Source organism: Lissotriton vulgaris, chromosome 2_1 (assembly GCF_964263255.1).
Source record: "Lissotriton vulgaris chromosome 2_1, aLisVul1.2, whole genome shotgun sequence".
Classification (NCBI taxonomy): domain Eukaryota; kingdom Metazoa; phylum Chordata; class Amphibia; order Caudata; family Salamandridae; genus Lissotriton; species Lissotriton vulgaris.
The window spans coordinates 1,265,412,752-1,265,431,357 of record NC_141687.1 but is presented as its reverse complement, the minus strand read 5'-3'; positions in this window follow the sequence as shown (position 1 = coordinate 1,265,431,357).

Sequence of the window (18,606 nt, the reverse complement as noted above, 5' to 3'; positions counted from 1 at the left end):
GGTTCCTTCTGAATTGAAGGATTTAAATACTTATGAATCTATTTTGATTCAAAGTATCCATCCCTTTCAGGCTATTGTAAGAATGTAGCCAAAGACAGGGAAGTTGCCTCCATCAGATTTACAGAGAGGATTAAAGGGAAGAGTTGTTTATTTGCCTCTAGATTTGAACAAAAACATTAACACAATTGGAGTAGAAAAAGTGGAAGAGGAACCTCTGGTTATCTTGGTTAATGGGGTTCCGACAAAGAATAAGAAAATATGGCAAGATTTAGTGGATGTTAGGAAAGTCAAAAAGGCAACATTGTATTTGAAGAAAAATAATAAGTACTATATAAATGTATATGTTGCAGAAGAGGAAGTAAGTGATGAAGAGGATAGCGATTTGTGTGCTGGCCAAATTGAGAAAGTAGAGGCCTCTAAAAGTGAAGAAATATATGAACATTATAGTGTTCATCCTTTGCATTCCAAGGAAGTCATGGGGAATGCAATTGAGTTGTTTCAAATGAAACAAGCCAAAGGGAGTCCCATTAGTGTTTGGGAGGAAAGTTTGGAAGCTCGGTGTTTCCCACAGCTATTTCCCACAGGTCGAGGAGGAAGATATGATGAGCGAACTCATCAAATTCCTGCGTCTGAATACCGGACTTTACGATTGAATGCAGAAGATCCTAGGTTTCATCAATGTGTTCCCTATTTGTTTCATCTCCTGTTTGAAAGCGATCTGTCTGGACTGTCATATGCAGTGAACCACATCTTAAAAAGTGGTATACAGATGCGAAACATCTCGGCAAGTGACTTTATGCATAAAGTCAATGTCCAAGACAGTATTTTGGATTCTCACCTAATTAATCTCATGGCGTGTCAGCGTGGTACTAATGAGTACTGGTACCGTCGTCATGGTGATTTAAAATGTATGCTGAGGAACTTAGGAACTCCAACATGGTTCCTTACTCTGAGCTGTGCCGAGTATGGCTGGGCAGACTTACTTGAATTTCTACGAGAGGCAAATGGAAATATTGAAAACATTGAATTCAAGACACCTGGAGAACTGTGTTCTTTGGATCCAGTGAATATATGCAGGTACTTCAATCATAGATTTGAAGCTATGATGTCTTTCATCACAAATAAGAAGAATCCACCTCTTGGAGAGGTGTTGGATTTCTTCTGGAGAAAGGAGTACTAAGCAAGAGGTGCTCCTCATATACATATGTTGTTGTGGATCAAGGATGCACCTAAATTTGGAACAGATCCGGATGACTTAGTGATGTATTTCATACAACAGTATTCTACGTGTGCTGTTCCAAACGCAACAGAGAAGAAAAGCCTAAGAGAACAAGTTTTACGTTTCCAAAGCCATCGTTGTGGAAAGTACTGTCGTCGTAAATTCAGAAACAAGGACAAGTTCTACACCAAATGTCGTTTCAACTTTCCACGACCGGTGATTTCTAAAGGAAGAGTGAACAGTTTGATGTCTTCGCTGCGACATAATGTGACGAGGAAATCACTCAAAAATACATACAATTTGAAAAGGAATGAAGAGTCCAAGTACATCAACGACTACAACCCAGTGATTTTGTCCATGTGGAATGCTAACATGGATATACAGTTTGTGGCTGACAACTGTATGGCTGTGGCTCGGTATGTGACATCTTACATCACCAAAAAAGAAAAGACAGAATTGAAGGATATGTGGGAGGACATTTCCCATGAAAAGAGCCTCAGCAAGAAGTTGTACAGTTTCAGTCTGAAGATGTTGTCGCATCGAGAAATCGGAGCTTACGAATGTTGTGACCGGTTGTCTTCAGCAAGTCTCTATGCCAAATCCAGGAGTATCGTTTGGGCGAGTCTTGGTCTTGCTGCAACGCGAAATCGAGTTCTAAAACCTGTCCGGGAAATTGAGTATTTGGCAGAAAAGGAACCAAACAGTACCGACATTTTGAAGACCAACATGTTGGATACATATTATCCAAATCGAAGCAGTCACCTTGAGAATGTTTGTCTATATGAGGTTCTACAAAATTATATATTCAAGAGGAACATCAAAGAAGATATTGAGAAAGGAGTGGAAAGGCCTGGAAAAAAGACCCATCCACCAGCAACAAGGATGCCTTCAAAAGCGCCATCCGTACTCACCACCAACTGATCCGAAAAGCCAAGAAAACAGCATTCAAGGATAGACTTGACAACAACGCCCACAACAGCAAGGAACTTTTCAACATCGTCAAGGAATTTTCCAATCCCTCGGCCAACTCCAACGACATCACCCCCTCTCAAACCCTCTGCGATTCCCTAGCCTCTTTTTTCCACAACAAGATTGCTGACATCCACAACAGCTTTGACAACCAACCCGGAGACCAACCCACCCAAAACCAACCCGGAGACCAACCCACCCAACCATTTGCTGAACATTCTCCCCCCGTGAACACCCTCAACGACTGGAACCCAATCTCCACTGAGGACACCATCCGCCTGATGAATTCCATCCACTCTGGATCCCCCACAGACCCATGCCCTCACCACATTTTCAACAAAGCTGACTCCGTCATAGCTCCGCACCTCCGAGACGTCATCAACTGCTCCTTCAACTCCGCTACCTTCCCAGAAGACTGGAAACACGCTGAACTCACCGCCCTTCTGAAAAAACCATTTACAAAAAGGGGGTGGTGATGAACAGAGTGTCTGAGTTAAACAGACCACTCTTACCCAGTCCAAAGATCCGGGCTTGATCCATCACCGTTATTTATCTCACTGCCCCATCCCAGCTCAGAACCTGGCTATATGCAAATCAGTCTGTCCCTGGCCCAGTGCATCATGGGAACAGGGCAGACTAAACTACCAAGCCAATTCTTCACCAGAAAGGAGACAAGCTACCGGGGACCGGTTTCTGGCATTTCAGCCTTCTTCGGCCCGGCTTGCTTGAATCCTGATGGAGCAGTGAGAAAGGGACTCATGTCTGAGTATACCCTGCCACACCTATAGTGGCCAAAAACGATTTACAAAAAGGGGGTGGTGATGAACAGAGTGTCTGAGTTAAACAGACCACTCTTACCCAGTCCAAAGATCCGGGCTTGATCCATCACCGTTATTTATCTCACTGCCCCATCCCAGCTCAGAACCTGGCTATATGCAAATCAGTCTGTCCCTGGCCCAGTGCATCATGGGAACAGGGCAGACTAAACTACCAAGCCAATTCTTCACCAGAAAGGAGACAAGCTACCGGGGACCGGTTTCTGGCATTTCAGCCTTCTTCGGCCCGGCTTGCTTGAATCCTGATGGAGCAGTGAGAAAGGGACTCATGTCTGAGTATACCCTGCCACACCTATAGTGGCCAAAAACGATTTACAAAAAGGGGGTGGTGATGAACAGAGTGTCTGAGTTAAACAGACCACTCTTACCCAGTCCAAAGATCCGGGCTTGATCCATCACCGTTATTTATCTCACTGCCCCATCCCAGCTCAGAACCTGGCTATATGCAAATCAGTCTGTCCCTGGCCCAGTGCATCATGGGAACAGGGCAGACTAAACTACCAAGCCAATTCTTCACCAGAAAGGAGACAAGCTACCGGGGACCGGTTTCTGGCATTTCAGCCTTCTTCGGCCCGGCTTGCTTGAATCCTGATGGAGCAGTGAGAAAGGGACTCATGTCTGAGTATACCCTGCCACACCTATAGTGGCCAAAAACGATTTACAAAAAGGGGGTGGTGATGAACAGAGTGTCTGAGTTAAACAGACCACTCTTACCCAGTCCAAAGATCCGGGCTTGATCCATCACCGTTATTTATCTCACTGCCCCATCCCAGCTCAGAACCTGGCTATATGCAAATCAGTCTGTCCCTGGCCCAGTGCATCATGGGAACAGGGCAGACTAAACTACCAAGCCAATTCTTCACCAGAAAGGAGACAAGCTACCGGGGACCGGTTTCTGGCATTTCAGCCTTCTTCGGCCCGGCTTGCTTGAATCCTGATGGAGCAGTGAGAAAGGGACTCATGTCTGAGTATACCCTGCCACACCTATAGTGGCCAAAAACGATTTACAAAAAGGGGGTGGTGATGAACAGAGTGTCTGAGTTAAACAGACCACTCTTACCCAGTCCAAAGATCCGGGCTTGATCCATCACCGTTATTTATCTCACTGCCCCATCCCAGCTCAGAACCTGGCTATATGCAAATCAGTCTGTCCCTGGCCCAGTGCATCATGGGAACAGGGCAGACTAAACTACCAAGCCAATTCTTCACCAGAAAGGAGACAAGCTACCGGGGACCGGTTTCTGGCATTTCAGCCTTCTTCGGCCCGGCTTGCTTGAATCCTGATGGAGCAGTGAGAAAGGGACTCATGTCTGAGTATACCCTGCCACACCTATAGTGGCCAAAAACGATTTACAAAAAGGGGGTGGTGATGAACAGAGTGTCTGAGTTAAACAGACCACTCTTACCCAGTCCAAAGATCCGGGCTTGATCCATCACCGTTATTTATCTCACTGCCCCATCCCAGCTCAGAACCTGGCTATATGCAAATCAGTCTGTCCCTGGCCCAGTGCATCATGGGAACAGGGCAGACTAAACTACCAAGCCAATTCTTCACCAGAAAGGAGACAAGCTACCGGGGACCGGTTTCTGGCATTTCAGCCTTCTTCGGCCCGGCTTGCTTGAATCCTGATGGAGCAGTGAGAAAGGGACTCATGTCTGAGTATACCCTGCCACACCTATAGTGGCCAAAAACGATTTACAAAAAGGGGGTGGTGATGAACAGAGTGTCTGAGTTAAACAGACCACTCTTACCCAGTCCAAAGATCCGGGCTTGATCCATCACCGTTATTTATCTCACTGCCCCATCCCAGCTCAGAACCTGGCTATATGCAAATCAGTCTGTCCCTGGCCCAGTGCATCATGGGAACAGGGCAGACTAAACTACCAAGCCAATTCTTCACCAGAAAGGAGACAAGCTACCGGGGACCGGTTTCTGGCATTTCAGCCTTCTTCGGCCCGGCTTGCTTGAATCCTGATGGAGCAGTGAGAAAGGGACTCATGTCTGAGTATACCCTGCCACACCTATAGTGGCCAAAAACGATTTACAAAAAGGGGGTGGTGATGAACAGAGTGTCTGAGTTAAACAGACCACTCTTACCCAGTCCAAAGATCCGGGCTTGATCCATCACCGTTATTTATCTCACTGCCCCATCCCAGCTCAGAACCTGGCTATATGCAAATCAGTCTGTCCCTGGCCCAGTGCATAATGGGAACAGGGCAGACTAAACTACCAAGCCAATTCTTCACCAGAAAGGAGACAAGCTACCGGGGACCGGTTTCTGGCATTTCAGCCTTCTTCGGCCCGGCTTGCTTGAATCCTGATGGAGCAGTGAGAAAGGGACTCATGTCTGAGTATACCCTGCCACACCTATAGTGGCCAAAAACGATTTACAAAAAGGGGGTGGTGATGAACAGAGTGTCTGAGTTAAACAGACCACTCTTACCCAGTCCAAAGATCCGGGCTTGATCCATCACCGTTATTTATCTCACTGCCCCATCCCAGCTCAGAACCTGGCTATATGCAAATCAGTCTGTCCCTGGCCCAGTGCATCATGGGAACAGGGCAGACTAAACTACCAAGCCAATTCTTCACCAGAAAGGAGACAAGCTACCGGGGACCGGTTTCTGGCATTTCAGCCTTCTTCGGCCCGGCTTGCTTGAATCCTGATGGAGCAGTGAGAAAGGGACTCATGTCTGAGTATACCCTGCCACACCTATAGTGGCCAAAAACGATTTACAAAAAGGGGGTGGTGATGAACAGAGTGTCTGAGTTAAACAGACCACTCTTACCCAGTCCAAAGATCCGGGCTTGATCCATCACCGTTATTTATCTCACTGCCCCATCCCAGCTCAGAACCTGGCTATATGCAAATCAGTCTGTCCCTGGCCCAGTGCATCATGGGAACAGGGCAGACTAAACTACCAAGCCAATTCTTCACCAGAAAGGAGACAAGCTACCGGGGACCGGTTTCTGGCATTTCAGCCTTCTTCGGCCCGGCTTGCTTGAATCCTGATGGAGCAGTGAGAAAGGGACTCATGTCTGAGTATACCCTGCCACACCTATAGTGGCCAAAAACGATTTACAAAAAGGGGGTGGTGATGAACAGAGTGTCTGAGTTAAACAGACCACTCTTACCCAGTCCAAAGATCCGGGCTTGATCCATCACCGTTATTTATCTCACTGCCCCATCCCAGCTCAGAACCTGGCTATATGCAAATCAGTCTGTCCCTGGCCCAGTGCATCATGGGAACAGGGCAGACTAAACTACCAAGCCAATTCTTCACCAGAAAGGAGACAAGCTACCGGGGACCGGTTTCTGGCATTTCAGCCTTCTTCGGCCCGGCTTGCTTGAATCCTGATGGAGCAGTGAGAAAGGGACTCATGTCTGAGTATACCCTGCCACACCTATAGTGGCCAAAAACGATTTACAAAAAGGGGGTGGTGATGAACAGAGTGTCTGAGTTAAACAGACCACTCTTACCCAGTCCAAAGATCCGGGCTTGATCCATCACCGTTATTTATCTCACTGCCCCATCCCAGCTCAGAACCTGGCTATATGCAAATCAGTCTGTCCCTGGCCCAGTGCATCATGGGAACAGGGCAGACTAAACTACCAAGCCAATTCTTCACCAGAAAGGAGACAAGCTACCGGGGACCGGTTTCTGGCATTTCAGCCTTCTTCGGCCCGGCTTGCTTGAATCCTGATGGAGCAGTGAGAAAGGGACTCATGTCTGAGTATACCCTGCCACACCTATAGTGGCCAAAAACGATTTACAAAAAGGGGGTGGTGATGAACAGAGTGTCTGAGTTAAACAGACCACTCTTACCCAGTCCAAAGATCCGGGCTTGATCCATCACCGTTATTTATCTCACTGCCCCATCCCAGCTCAGAACCTGGCTATATGCAAATCAGTCTGTCCCTGGCCCAGTGCATCATGGGAACAGGGCAGACTAAACTACCAAGCCAATTCTTCACCAGAAAGGAGACAAGCTACCGGGGACCGGTTTCTGGCATTTCAGCCTTCTTCGGCCCGGCTTGCTTGAATCCTGATGGAGCAGTGAGAAAGGGACTCATGTCTGAGTATACCCTGCCACACCTATAGTGGCCAAAAACGATTTACAAAAAGGGGGTGGTGATGAACAGAGTGTCTGAGTTAAACAGACCACTCTTACCCAGTCCAAAGATCCGGGCTTGATCCATCACCGTTATTTATCTCACTGCCCCATCCCAGCTCAGAACCTGGCTATATGCAAATCAGTCTGTCCCTGGCCCAGTGCATCATGGGAACAGGGCAGACTAAACTACCAAGCCAATTCTTCACCAGAAAGGAGACAAGCTACCGGGGACCGGTTTCTGGCATTTCAGCCTTCTTCGGCCCGGCTTGCTTGAATCCTGATGGAGCAGTGAGAAAGGGACTCATGTCTGAGTATACCCTGCCACACCTATAGTGGCCAAAAACGATTTACAAAAAGGGGGTGGTGATGAACAGAGTGTCTGAGTTAAACAGACCACTCTTACCCAGTCCAAAGATCCGGGCTTGATCCATCACCGTTATTTATCTCACTGCCCCATCCCAGCTCAGAACCTGGCTATATGCAAATCAGTCTGTCCCTGGCCCAGTGCATCATGGGAACAGGGCAGACTAAACTACCAAGCCAATTCTTCACCAGAAAGGAGACAAGCTACCGGGGACCGGTTTCTGGCATTTCAGCCTTCTTCGGCCCGGCTTGCTTGAATCCTGATGGAGCAGTGAGAAAGGGACTCATGTCTGAGTATACCCTGCCACACCTATAGTGGCCAAAAACGATTTACAAAAAGGGGGTGGTGATGAACAGAGTGTCTGAGTTAAACAGACCACTCTTACCCAGTCCAAAGATCCGGGCTTGATCCATCACCGTTATTTATCTCACTGCCCCATCCCAGCTCAGAACCTGGCTATATGCAAATCAGTCTGTCCCTGGCCCAGTGCATCATGGGAACAGGGCAGACTAAACTACCAAGCCAATTCTTCACCAGAAAGGAGACAAGCTACCGGGGACCGGTTTCTGGCATTTCAGCCTTCTTCGGCCCGGCTTGCTTGAATCCTGATGGAGCAGTGAGAAAGGGACTCATGTCTGAGTATACCCTGCCACACCTATAGTGGCCAAAAACGATTTACAAAAAGGGGGTGGTGATGAACAGAGTGTCTGAGTTAAACAGACCACTCTTACCCAGTCCAAAGATCCGGGCTTGATCCATCACCGTTATTTATCTCACTGCCCCATCCCAGCTCAGAACCTGGCTATATGCAAATCAGTCTGTCCCTGGCCCAGTGCATCATGGGAACAGGGCAGACTAAACTACCAAGCCAATTCTTCACCAGAAAGGAGACAAGCTACCGGGGACCGGTTTCTGGCATTTCAGCCTTCTTCGGCCCGGCTTGCTTGAATCCTGATGGAGCAGTGAGAAAGGGACTCATGTCTGAGTATACCCTGCCACACCTATAGTGGCCAAAAACGATTTACAAAAGTGAGCTAAAAAACGGTGTTGGATCTAGCCCTGATCTCTTGACTGGGTGAGAGCTTTCTGCTTAATTCAGAGACTCTGTCCCTCACCACCCCTTGTTGTAAATATTTTTGTCCACCCTAAGCGTGGAAGGGTATTCTCAGATGTGAGACCCTTGCTCATTGCACCATCAGGATTCAAGCAAACCGGGCCGAAGACGGCTGTAATGCCAGAAACCGGTCCCCGGGAGCTTGTTTCCTTCCCAGTGTAAGAATTGGCTTTTGTAGTTTGGTTTGCCCTGTTCCCATCATGCACTGGGACAGGAACAGACTAATTTGCATACAGCCAGGTTCTGAAACTGGGATGGTGCAGTGAGCTAAAAAACGGTGTTGGATCTAGCCCTGATCTCTTGACTGGGTGAGAGCTTTCTGCTTAATTCAGAGACTCTGTCCCTCACCACCCCTTGTTGTAAATATTTTTGTCCACCCTAAGCGTGGAAGGGTATTCTCAGATGTGAGACCCTTGCTCATTGCACCATCAGGATTCAAGCAAACCGGGCCGAAGACGGCTGTAATGCCAGAAACCGGTCCCCGGGAGCTTGTTTCCTTCCCAGTGTAAGAATTGGCTTTTGTAGTTTGGTTTGCCCTGTTCCCATCATGCACTGGGACAGGAACAGACTAATTTGCATACAGCCAGGTTCTGAAACTGGGATGGTGCAGTGAGCTAAAAAACGGTGTTGGATCTAGCCCTGATCTCTTGACTGGGTGAGAGCTTTCTGCTTAATTCAGAGACTCTGTCCCTCACCACCCCTTGTTGTAAATATTTTTGTCCACCCTAAGCGTGGAAGGGTATTCTCAGATGTGAGACCCTTGCTCATTGCACCATCAGGATTCAAGCAAACCGGGCCGAAGACGGCTGTAATGCCAGAAACCGGTCCCCGGGAGCTTGTTTCCTTCCCAGTGTAAGAATTGGCTTTTGTAGTTTGGTTTGCCCTGTTCCCATCATGCACTGGGACAGGAACAGACTAATTTGCATACAGCCAGGTTCTGAAACTGGGATGGTGCAGTGAGCTAAAAAACGGTGTTGGATCTAACCCTGATCTCTTGACTGGGTGAGAGCTTTCTGCTTAATTCAGAGACTCTGTCCCTCACCACCCCTTGTTGTAAATACTTCTGAAAAAACCAACAGCAGACCCCACCGAACTCAAAAACTACCGCCCCATCTCGCTTCTTCCATTCCCGGCCAAAGTCATCGAGAAAGCTGTCAACAACCAGCTCGCCGCCTTCCTCGAAGCCAACAAATCACTCGACCCCTCACAATCTGGCTTCCGAGCCAAACACAGCACTGAGACCGCCCTCATCGCAGCCACAGACGACATTCGAACTCTACTGGACAATGGAGACACAGTCGCCCTCATCCTCCTCGACCTCTCTGCAGCCTTCGACACAGCCTGCCACAGCACCCTTTTACAACGCCTCAGAAACATCGGAATCCAAGGAAAGGCACTGGAATGGATCACCTCGTTCCTCACCGGAAGAACCCAGAGAGTCCGCCTCCCACCATTCAAGTCCGAGGCCTCTGAAATCATCTGCGGCGTACCACAAGGATCCTCACTTAGTCCCACCCTCTTCAACGTATACATGAGCCCCCTCGCGGCCATTGCCCACCAACACAACCTCAACATCATCTCTTACGCTGATGACACTCAACTGATCCTATCTCTCACCAAAGACCCCAGCACCGCCAAAACTAACCTACACGAAGGAATGAAAGAAGTCGCCGAATGGATGAAACAAAGCCGTCCGAAACTGAACTCAGACAAAACAGAAGTCCTCATCTTAGGTAAATCCCCCTCTGCATGGGACGACTCCTGGTGGCCGGAAGCCCTCGGAAATGCACCCATCCCGACAGACCACGCACGGAACCTAGGCGTCATCCTGGATTCTTCTCTCTCAATGAACAGACAAGTCAGCGCCGTATCCTCTTCCTGCTTTAACATTCTTCGCATGCTCAGAAAAACATTTCGCTGGATCCCCTCCGAAACAAGGAAAACAGTCACCCACGCTCTAGTCACGAGCCGACTGGACTACGGAAACTCCCTCTACGCAGGTACCACCGCTAAACTCCAGAAGAAACTACAACGAATCCAAAACGCCTCAGCCAGGCTCATATTAGACATCCCACGCAACGAACACATCTCTGGTCACCTTAAAGACCTCCACTGGCTACCCGTCAATAAGAGGATTACTTTCCGACTGCTTACCCATGCACACAAATCACTCTACGACATCGGCCCAGATTGCCTCAACTCTCGACTGTCCTTCTACACCCCCTCCCGCCAACTTCGCTCTTCCAGCCAAGCCTTCGCCACTGCACCTCGCATCAACAAGACCACCATGGGAGGCAGATCCTTCTCTTACCTGGCTGTCAAAACATGGAACTCACTCCCCGCTTACCTTCGCCTCACCCAGAATCACCTAGCGTTCAGAAAGCAGCTTAAAACGTGGATATTTGACAAATAATCCTCCTCCCCTCCTAAGCGCCTTGAAACCCTCTGGGTATGTAGTGCGCTATATAAATGTTATGACTTGACTTGACTTGACTTGAGTGTATGCTGTAATTGGAAGTGAGGGATGTCTGGTCAAGCAAAGAAAATGCCAATTAGTAAACCATCAAAAATTGAGTGGCGAATCTCCAGAAAAAAAGGAGTTTTTCTATTTAGCACTTTTGCAACTTTTCAAGCCTTGGCGTGCAGAAGAGGAACTGCTTGGAGATTTCCTCTGTTACGAAGACTCTTTCACTGCTGCTAAGGAGACCATAGAATGTCCTGCTTTTCCCAAATATCAAGAAATGTTGACTTTGGAAATTGAGCAGGAAGCAACGATTGCAGCCGAGATTGCCAGAGACAGTTCTCAGGACAGTCAGAGTTCTGTTTCATTGAGTCAGGATCCACTAGGAGGACCTATTATCGAAAATGAAGCTGCCACTGCTATGAATGAAGTGGAAAGAGCCATGGCACATGCTCAGGAGGATGCAGTTAACTTAGAAGACTTGGAAAAACAACTCAACGTTGAGCAGAGGAAAATATATGATGAAGTTACCAAGCAAATTGAGCATGGATTAAGTCATGAGAAGAAAGAGTGCTCATGTACATCGTTGAAGCCTGTCCGACTGTACGTGAGTGGAGAAGCGGGAACTGGAAAAAGTTTCCTCATTAAAGCAATTTCATGTTATTTGCAGGAAAGGACTGAGACATCGTTGTCTTGTGTTGTTACCGCTCCTACTGGATTGGCAGCACATAACATTAAAGGTATTACTTTGCATCGTCTACTGATGCTGCCAGTGGAGCATGACAACAAATTACAATACCACAAGTTATCTGGGGATGCTTGTTGTGAAGTTTCAAGAGTCTTGAGGAAAATGAAACTTCTTATCATTGACGAAGTAAGCATGGTTTCCAATGTCATGCTTGCCTTTGTGCATTTGAGAATGCAAGAAGTTCTTAAAACTGAATATGATGTGTTATTTGGTGGCAAACACATCATTGTTTTTGGAGATCTTCTGCAGCTGACACCAGTAAAAGGACAACCTGTGTTCAAAATACTCACGCATGAAGATACCAGGAAGTGCCTAGGGAGCATTGGCAACGTCAATATATGGTTAAATTTCAATTATGCTGAACTGCATGAAAATATGCGTCAGGTGAAGGATGAAGATTACAAGAATATTCTACAAGATATTAGAATTGGAAAAGTGACCGAGCATGGGAAAGAAGCTTTAAATGCACGATTACTGTCAAATTTATATCCCGAACAAGACATTGTGCCTGAGAATATTTTTCAGAAAATTACTGAGAAGAAATCCGGAATATGTTTGATGCCAACTCTTGCAGAATGTGCCATCTTCAACAACAAAATGTTGAATTTAGAAAAGCAAGAGATTGTGAAACTTGAAGCTATTGACAGAATAGAGCATATGGGATCAACAATTATTTTGTCTGAGAATTTGAAATCAAAATTGGATTCATTAGAGAAGACTATATCTAAAACAGCGGGTTTTGAAAAGACTTTGAATGTGTGTTTAAATTGCCGAATCATTTTGAGAAGGAATTTACATGTTGAACGAGGTCTGGTAAATGGATCAATGGGTAATGTTGTTGATTTTGAGAAATACAGAAGTAGAGATGGTATTGAATTTTTAAAAATTAGATTTGATGGCATTGAGGAAGTACAGCTAATTGGTCGTTGTTCTGCTAGGTTTTTGCTTGTTAAAGATTTATATGTTCGCCGTAAACAGTTTCCTGTTTGCTTGGCATATGCGGTGACAATCCATAAATCGCAAGGTTTAAGTGTAGATACTGCATTGGTGAATATTGGCAGTTCTGTGTTCAAGGAGGGTATGGCATATGTGGCATTGTCACGAGTTAGAACTTTATCGGGATTGTACTTGATTGACTGTGATGCCACAAACATTTGTGCGGATCTAGATTGTGTTAAGGAATACAATAGGTTAAGAAAAGAGTATGCCCACATTTGCCTCAATATCCTTTGTTTGAGAAACGTGTGGTAGGCCGGAAACGAAGAAATATCAGTAATAGTAGGGAGGTTGTAGCAAAAAGCCCAAAAGTCGATGAACCGAAAATTGTAGGCAGAAAGAAAGTGGATTCTGTTGAAGATGTTGTCGGTTTTCAATTTGAAAACAGTTCTGGTGTCAACTGCTATGCAAATGTAGTGGTTAATGTTCTCTTTTCACTAGAGACTTTAAAAGAACAGATTGTGTTCAATTCGGAACAAAGTTTATGCTGCTTGTTGAATTCTGTATTAGAGAAATGTAGCACTGATCGAACAAAAGTAGAAAGTGTGTCTGAAGTTCGTTATCTGTTAGATGAATGTTCAGGTCAAACAGACTTCTCTGAAAATAATCAGCAGGATTGTCAGGAGTTTTTAATGTATATGCTTGATGTATTGCAAGATGAGGGTGTAGATGTAGATCACCTGTTTGGGCTTTCTTATCAATGGCAGCATGACTGCGAGAACTGTATGGTATCAAGTACTACTAGTGTAGACTCAGAAAGATTTATATATTTAACTTTGCCAGACAGTAAATCAGTCTCCTTTAATAAGCTAGTAAATGCAGCGGATCACAACATGGAGTGTAGCAAATGTAAATCTGAAATTATGTCAACATTATTTATACGAAGATATGGCCAGTATGTCATTTTAATGATCCAAGATGTATAGGACCGTCTTTGAAAAACGGCGCCGGGAACTACAGGAGGGGGAAGACATACAGTCAGGTGTATCCGCCTGTCTATTTCAACTTGAGCGCTACTGCTTCATATTCTCTCCTCCCGGTTATGGCTTCCTTACTACTACATTAAGAAACCATCAAACTACGCGAGCAACGCTTATCTTTCCACACTTCGCCCATTCGGGCGTTGGCCACAACACCATTTCCGGTTCTTTCTTTAAAGAGGCCCTGAAGATTCGCAGTCTTTTTCCCTGCGATGAAACACGTGTTGGCCAGTACAAGAGGAACAATAAACCGGTGTTTTATACCAAGAACTTTACTTTATTTGAATTCCTTTTTCAGCACTATGTAATCTATTGACTTTGGAAATTTCGATGTGCACGTTTGACTTATGCTACTGAAACTAGAAGTCATCCAGACAATATAGTTGTTTATCCAGTGCAGGGGCTTTGTTGTTTTTGTGCATTTTGTGTGGATTTTCTTGATCCAACTTTGAGCGGTTACGAGCGATCACCGCCCGCCCTTTTGCCTGGATTTCTATACTCCATAGCAGTATAATACTTTGCGGTTACTTGGGTGCGCGCCTGGCCAATTCTGGAAAACCCTAAAAACCCTCCCAGCAGATCAATGATCCAAGATGTAGCCTGATGGATCAAAATTGTCAACTTTAATAAAAAAAATTGTTGCTTCTCAGCTGTCAATATCAGGAAGGACTTTTGTAACTGTAGCAATTATCTATCACGATGGTCCTTCAACAACATCAGGACATTACACAGCTTATTTAAAGTCTCGAAACGGCTGGTCATTCTGCAACGATTCTGTTGTAACTTTCAAAAAAAAATTGCCGTTTGACCTTAAAAATTCTTACCTGGTGTTTTTAAAACCAAAATTTTAAGGAAAGAATCTCGGGATTTCCTCTGAGGAATTGCAAAAGGTTCATGAAGTAGAGGGAATGTAAGTCTGCAATGCTATCTAGATTATTGGTCCAAAACGTTAATGTCAATTTAAAAATCCAACTATATAAACCTGATGCAAGTAAGTCTGCTTCATAGTAAGCAGTATCAGTGTCATAGGAAAAGGAGAACATGAGTGAGAAAGAAGGGTAAGATATTAGTAGTCCAGGATTGTGAAAGTAATCTTAAATGTTTTCTTTTTGAAAGTTGTGAAAATAGAAAATGACGGGATTTCATTAGAAGAATTACAAGAGTTGAAAAACGCTGCAACATGATTTGGCCAAGTGGAAACATGTGGTAGAATGTGAGAAGTCTTTTATTGTATGTAACATATTTTTCAAAACAATGGAGGTTTTCTTTCAGAAAGTGGCGGGCTGAAAATATTTATAGCACAACAGAGTGGACGCTATTCATAGGACATCCTTCGACGTTATGGAAAGTAAGTTAATTTTAAGGAGTTTTGAATTCAGATTTCTTAGGTTGTATGAGTTTTTTAAACACAATCATTTTGATTGTGTTTTTTTTCCCCGCTGTTACATGATGAATACCTTCAAGTCACTGATTTAAGTGAAATTTGATACATTCTGAGAACAGCAAAAATAAACCATTTAACATGTATAATTAATGTTCTACTTTTTGTACTTATGATATACATTTAGAAATGTGAGGTAGATATGGAGAAACTGAGGCTTCTGTAAGTGTCAAAGTTAATGCTTACAGTGCTGCACTTCTGGGTACTGTTTTTTTTTAAAAACTGAATAGGCCTCACCTTAAAGAAACCTCTTGAAAGGACACATCTTATTTGCATCCTGAAACAATCATTTAAAATGTTAGACACAATTTTATGATGGCTTTACATCTTTTTTGCGCTGCTATTGCATCACTATTGTGAGACATCAGCAGTGCAAAAGATGCACCATGTTCCAAAATAGGCCTCACTTCATCAGCATCAAGATACTGTTTGTTTAAAATATATATCTTTAGGATTGTGTAGGGGACGTAGAGCAGCAGAGGCTTCTGTAAATGTCAAAGTTGTTGAAAAACTGTTTCTTCTTGAACCTTTTCCCTTGTCTTTTCAAATTTTAAAATACATGTTTTAATATTTTTGAAATGTTTCTTCTCTCTTTTACAGATTGAAAGTATGAAAAAATATTTGAAAAAGTTAACAAGAATTATAAGGTAAATGTTTTCTACTCTTTTTACCCGCAATCCACTGCTGATGATGTCACTGACTATGTCATGAATGATGTAATAAGTGGACTTGACTTACTTCATTGGTAGGCCTTCACATGTATTAATGCATACACTGCTGCACTTCTGCGCACTGTTTCATATGCTGGACTACATCTGCACTATGAGATACCTAAGCAAAGGCAACACAGGTGATGTGATTGTGAAATGAGCAAAAGAAACTCCACGTTTTTCAATTACATTACTTGTGTTTTCTAAGTTTACGAATGACATTGTGCAGATGAACTTTAGGTCTGTCTATGGACACAGAAGAGGTCTGGCCGTTGTTCAAGAGTGAAGTGGACATGTTTTACTTCAATGGTAGGCCTTCACATGTATTATCTCCTCTGTATTCTTCAACAAGCATAAATTTGATATGCAACCCTGAGTAGGCCTCACCTTAAACAAACTTTTGGAGAGGACACACCTTATTGTCATCCTGAATCAATCATTTAATCTATCACATTTAACATCTATTAGTTCTACTGCTTCATTTCTTTAATCCTTACTTTCCTGCGTTTGCTACTTCCCTCATTCCTTTCTCTATTACTTAATTATTCTACTCCTTCCAGTATTTTTCTCAGTCCCTCTCTTCTCATACTTCTTCATTCTTATTCACTCATTCTGTCTCTATTAATGTTACTGTTTCTGAATGATCTCAAAAAATTTTTTAAAACAAGAACAGTAAGTAAAAGGGTAGGAAACAGACATTTATGTTACAAGAAAGACACCTATAGGAAGTAAACAAAAGATACTGTTACTCGCAATCCACTGCTGATGATGTCACTGACCATGTCAAGAATGATGTAATATGTGACATGATCAGAAGTGGATTGCGGGTAACAGTATCTTTTCTTTACTCCCTATAGCTGTCTTTCTTGTAACAAAACTGTCTGTTTCCTTCCCTTATACTTACTGTTCTTTTTTTTAAAAAAAATTTTTGGTTCGCTCCTGGTTCGCGTACCGGAGTGCGAACTGGGAGCGAACTAAAAGAAATAGAGGTTGGCAGAGTTTCAAAAATTCTACCAATTTTTTTATAATGGGGAGGTAGTTCTGAAAAGAACTTTTTTTTGGTTTTTGTTGTTTTAAATTTTTTTTATTATTTTTCTGAACATTTTGTATATTTTGTTTTGTTTTTTCTGAACATTTTGTAATTGTTTTGTTTTTGGGGGGGGGGGGAAACAAAAATGATTCATCGAAAAGGGCTCAACAGGAGCAACGAAAAAAAGAAGAATTTATTTTTTGGGGCGTTTCGGGCAAACATGATTATTGATAGCTTTCACTATAAGAGTAATGCTACTTTCTCGGTAGCATATTAATTGGTTGCACCGCACGTACACTTGCTTTACTTCCCCCATGTCCATTTGAATGTTCGGGACCACCTCCCTCGCCTCTGGTCCCGATACTTCTTGGACGACAGATCTACTCGCCATTGCCGGGGGATTTTGCTGTTCATCGCGAAGCTGGGCAGCACTATAATTGTTTGGGTGCCACCTACTCATATGCCTGTGCATCGTGTAATTTCCGAAGCTATATTTCTTGTCAGTCCCCCTTGAAAGTCGATCGTCGCAAATACGGCAAAAGACATATCTGGCATTGACTTTTTTTTGCCCTTCTGGAAATTTGAAAAATTGCCAGATGTAGTTTTCTTTTCTATTGTATCTCCTGGGCTCCTCTGGCAAAAACTCAGGCTCTTCCTGCTCTTCCTCCTCTTCTTGATCTTCCTCTTCTTCAAAGATTGCTTGAGCAGGTGGTCCTCTCTTCCCATGAGGAGGTGGAGGTGGTGGTGGGGAAACAGTAGCTGAAGCAACTATTGAAGCCATTTCTCAACAATGAAAAAGGGTCTTTCTCTCACCAAGATGAAAGTCAGAGTGAGGAAAGAAGGAGGGGTTTTCATCATTTGGGAAAAGCAAAAGTTCTAAACCGATGAAAAGTGTTAATTTTAGATCACATGACCTAGTATTACATCATTAGGAAACCAAAAGTGAAATGAACCAATGAAAAGTGTTTTACCGAGTCACATGACCTGCTGTGTTTACGTTTCGCGCTTTGCGCCGCTTTCCGGTCCGCTTCCGGGTCCGCTAACTTGGCGCGTCCAATGACGTATTACGCGACAACGCAAAACGTCATGCTAACGTAACAGTTACGCTAAAGGAACGTTTACCGGTTCGCGGACCGAGCCGCGGCTTTAAATTGAGCTAACGGGAAGCTGACCGGTTCGCGGACTGGGAGCGAAACATAAAAAAATTTAAAAAAAAAAATTTGTCTAAAAAACATGTAAAATATATTTTAAGATTTAAAGAAGAATACATTTTACAGCTACAGATATTAGCTTTTAAAAAACCATTGAAATTCAATGAAAAAACCATAGGTTAAAGACCATATATAGTTAGGAATTTGCATTTACAAAACCTTGAAAATTCACTGAAAAAACCATAGGTTATAGACCATATATAGTTAGGGATTAGCATTTACAAAACCTTATTTTATTCACACAAAACCATTGAAATTCCATATATAGTTAGTTGCACTAACTATATATCGCGCACCCGCAATCCACTGCTGATGATGTCACATATTACATCATTCATGACATGGTCAGTGACATCACTGATGACATCACTGATGACATCTCAAATGACATCACTGATGACATCACTGAT